The sequence below is a fragment of the Malaya genurostris genome, chromosome 3, assembly GCF_030247185.1.
Source record: "Malaya genurostris strain Urasoe2022 chromosome 3, Malgen_1.1, whole genome shotgun sequence".
In the NCBI taxonomy this organism is placed as follows: Eukaryota; Metazoa; Arthropoda; class Insecta; order Diptera; family Culicidae; genus Malaya; species Malaya genurostris.
The window spans coordinates 34,292,077-34,296,704 of record NC_080572.1 but is presented as its reverse complement, the minus strand read 5'-3'; the positions used below and the strand labels follow the sequence as shown (position 1 = coordinate 34,296,704).

At 34.1% G+C, this 4,628-nt stretch overlaps 1 pseudogene; it reads right to left on the bottom strand.

Moving 5' to 3' along the window:
- Positions 1 to 2,067: 2,067 nt before the first annotated feature.
- On the bottom strand, positions 2,068 to 3,726 carry LOC131433759 (uncharacterized; annotated as a pseudogene).
- Between the last annotated feature and the right edge of the window lie 902 nt (positions 3,727 to 4,628).

Below are 4,628 nucleotides of genomic sequence, written 5' to 3'. Positions count from 1 at the left end.
CTTCCTCAGGCTATTTTGAACACCCTGCAAAGCAATCAATCAAAAACTTTTTCTCGAGCGGCAGCAAAAAGCTTTCTCAGTTCGGTAGCCTCCTCCACCGGAAGCACCGTGTGTGGCTGTGAGGATAAACGTCGATCGGTAGACGAAAGCAACTACCGCCGGAAAGACATTTCCAATCACTTACCGAAACACACCAGAATATTCATATTTTTCTTCGATGTCACGTGAATCATAGAAAAGACATAACCCTCCAAGCAGCACCACAGTACACTGAAAATAATTTGCACGCTTGCATCATGTGCAAAGCATTTGAACTATCACTACTTGTAGAACACATGACATTTATGAAAATATATACTTAACGGATAAAATGAATGTAAAAACTGTTGATATTTAGCGAAAATCTTGCTATATTTATCTGAAATGCAAGCTAAGTGAAAAATAATCTAATTTCGCATCTTAGTGATTTTGCACATGAAATTCTAAAACAAATCGCTTTGGTTATGTATTGAAATGAAAAAGCATATTAAATTGGAGTGCTGTTTACATATGAATCGATCGTGCAAATTTTTATCAGTGTACATCGTAGCTTCGTCAAGTCAAAAGAAAGTTGCACTTGTTTTCGACAAACGAACGAACTCGAAAAGCAACTGCAAGAGAAAAAGAAAATATATACATAAAATTTGCTCTTCCTTCGAATACGGTAATAGTATAGACATCAATCGGCGAAAAAAAATACTTTCGTCACACTTTCTAATAGAGGAGAACTGAACTCCAATCAGCATTGAGAGAGAAAGAGATAGAGGGACACAGAAAAAGCAACAGCGAATTACACATTCTATCTCCCGCGCTACAGTCGTCAAGCTCGTCAAGTGAATAAACATAATCATATTCGGGGCGATTGTGAGTGGTTTCTGCTATTCAAACAGTATTTCAAACTGTGCCAAGAAGATGACGTAAGGATGCTAGATGCTCTGACGATTGGCAAGTTTTTTGCGCTTTCTCGAGCTTTTCTTTGGTAAAGAGTATGTTTGTGGAAAGTTTGGGCGATATGCAATTACTTTTAGAGCTTCCATTATTCAATTTGGGAATGCGTTCCTGATGGCACATTTGGCTAACGTACTGTATTGTGTGCTAGTATGCATACTAACATCTAGTTTTCAACACATTCTGAATGTGAGTGCTTGAAAATCAGCGATGAATGCGACCACTGCAAGTAATTTCAATGAGATAGCAAAATTGCAAATTTCTTCATCCAAACAAATGAAAAATTGCCAATGCTAGTTCAACACAAATTTTCATCGATTATGTAGTCCGGAATCGATTACTTGCTGTTAATTAGAAGTTGATCCTCACATTTTAAAAGGAAAAATATCTAAATTTGTACTGTATCAACAAAAATCTTTGATTCAAACAAAAATTGTTTTAGCTTTAAGGGTGCTAAGATTAAGAGTTAGTCAATTTAAATTCAGAGGTTTTTTTTTTTCTCATAGTGCGTTTAAAAACCTGAGCAATAATCCTAGCTACACACATATCAAATTAACTATCTGGCTATCCCGTGTGACTTGAATATCGACATTTAAATCAACCAGCAGATCTACGTGCAAGAGTGCTTGCAAAAAATATTGGCTATCGTCAAATGAAACCCCAAAAAGACGCAAAGGGATCTGGATCTGACTTGTAGTCACGACTGAAACAATATTCAGATGCTACACAGTTAAAATTTTTGTGTAATTTTACATTTATTTTCATGCACATATTTGGAGCATGAAATTAAATGCAAATTTCCAATATCATACATTTTTACACGACTTGAAACTGTATCCATGTAAAGTTCAATGGCGCTTAATTTTAAACCAAATGATCATACTGTAAATATACATTTTAGTTTAATTTTACTATCATGTAAACTTTTTTTAGTATTTATAATTTTTTATTAGTTTAAATTCATACTAACATCTGTTCAAAACATCATGGATTTTATAGTAAGAATAATTAAAAACACATTATAATATTTTATAAGAAATTTAGTTGCATTTATTTTGATTTTTTATGTTATTGCTATTGCTATGAAATGTCTGTTTTTGATGTAACATTGAAATTTGATATGTCAGATATAATTTTCCTTACTTTTCTCTGCCTTTGACCTACACGACTTGCAGTGGATTTTGAGGCAATGAAGGTAATAATTTTCAAAAAATATTCTTGCAGCAGTTCTAAAAATTTTGAAACAGGTTTTGCGTACATAAAATTATGTACAAAGTGAATGGTAAAAAGATCCTCCATTCCCTCTAATACATCCTCAGCACCCTCCGAAAGGCGTGTTTCGTTTGCGTAACAATAAAATAGTGTTCTGCCGTTTCCAACATCTAAAACAATATAAAATAAACTTATCAGAACTATCATCTACAGACAAACTGTAAAAAAGCAAGTAAAATTTGTAATTCAATAAATGGAGTATTTGTGTAAAACTCGGTTTTATATTTTGCTTACCTACAGCTGCGAGTATTGGTCCTGAGCTATTAATGATGATATCATCAACACGGGTGCCTATCTGTTATATAGTAAAATGATGTTTAGAAATCTATGGTATAGTTAGAATTGGTATGTTTACCTCTTTGTGGCAAATCAAGTCGCTAAAACTCTCATCTACAAGCGAACATAGGAATTGTAATATGTCATAGTCGGAAGACATTCCATTCAAATGTAAGTTCTTGTTTTTTGTACGCGAATACTGAATTATTTTTTCTTTTTTCGCCAAAAAATACCTCCGAAAATCACCCACGCTGACTCCAGTTGCCTTTTCAAAATGAAAATTAAGTAATGCTCTGCGTCGAAGAACGGGAAGTGGCGAAATCATTTTAGAGGTATCGATTTTTTCATCTAATTTAAATCGGACGAACGCCTGTGATTGTAGCAGGAATTCATTCATCAAAAGGTTAGGCTCATCTCGAAGTAATTTTGACAGAATCTCATTTTCGCATACGTTGGAAATTTTCTCCCAATATTCTTTGAGAGTTCCTGCTCGTGCGTTTCGTTTTTTCTTTAAACTAATAGCATTGTCGGAAAATAATGACTTAGAATTCTTAAACCGATTTCAATAATTATTGCGATTAATCATTTTGTACTTTAATTCAACGTAGCCTTGGCCGGAACCGAAACCATCATCATCAGTGTAATTTAAAGCCGGAAACTTTTCAAGAATTTGATGTGACACACTCTCCATAGTTTCAGCTCGGATCAGTGAATCTATCGTACGAAGCTGATCAACCACAGCATTTGTTAATGTAGTCAATTCGGTCTTAGTAATACGAATCGTTGCGGGAGTGAATGTACCTGGATTGTTATTTTTAAACTCTTGTAAAGACTGTAAACGGTCTAAAAGTAGATCACTAATTTTGTTCCAATTGATAATAAAGCATTGAAATTTCATCTCCGTTGAGGCGTGTTTTTTTGAACTTTTCTTGAGATGCACAACTTCCATAGTGTCACGTTTTTGACTGAAATTTGGAGATTGGTTCTCTATATCACCACTTACCATGTGATCCAGGCTGATTATGCCTTCATGTTGAATAAATTCACCACTAAATTCTGCTGATATATTATCAATCGAAACACGCTGATTAGTTGAATCTTTGTTTCGCTCAATATTGTCAAAAGTTTCGTCATAGCTTTCGCCATCGGAATTCGATTTATTTTGTGGATCAACTTGATACTCATCGTCTGTAAGCTCTACAGCAATAATCTCTGTTTTGTTGATGTTTTCTGATTGTGTCATATCAGCACTTGACATAACCGAAACGATTCGAGGAATTTCTTCAGTCGGGAAAGCCGGTTGGGATGCGCCAAGTAAAACTGCATCTGGAATAGAAAGAGAAAATATTGCATGAATGCATTGTAAGTCAAGTAAAACTTGATAAAGTTTACCTGAACATAAAAGTATAAAAAAGTTGATTTTGCCTACTATAACAGTGCATTTACCGAAATGACCCTAACCATAACGTGTTGAAAGATATTGTTATCTTGTTTATATTATTTGCGAACAGAGATGCCAAAAGTGAGATGATTTATTGATATCAAACGAAACAAATTTATATCTATGCAAAATAACATCACTGCAGAGAAGATTAAAAAAAATACTTAAACACCACTGTGCTGAGCAAAAATAAAAACTAAGATTGATGCTCCTGTAAATTAAGTCTGCTTTAAACTCGATTTTCAAAAGTTTGTGCAACAAAATATGTCTTCAGCACTATACACGAAATCGGCAGATTTACAGACAAATCTACAGATCTGGCATCTCTGCTTACGAGTTCAAGAAGTCAGAAGCAGGGATGCCAGGCTCTGTGTTCGACAGATTCTGTTGCCAACTTTTTTTTTTGAAAAATTAAATTAGCGTAAAAAATAATCTGTAGAATATCTATCTCAAAAATCTATTTAGTGAGGATTGATTTTGTAAGCAAACAATAGATCGCTCCTCTTAATTCAACCCTATGAAATCTAGCACAAAAACTGAAAATCAGTTTTTATCTGTATGAAAACTGAATAATTGGTATTTTCAGAGAACATAACTGTGTTACTGTATCGAGTACAAATCTTACATCGGTATAGTTGACAGCGCTGATTTG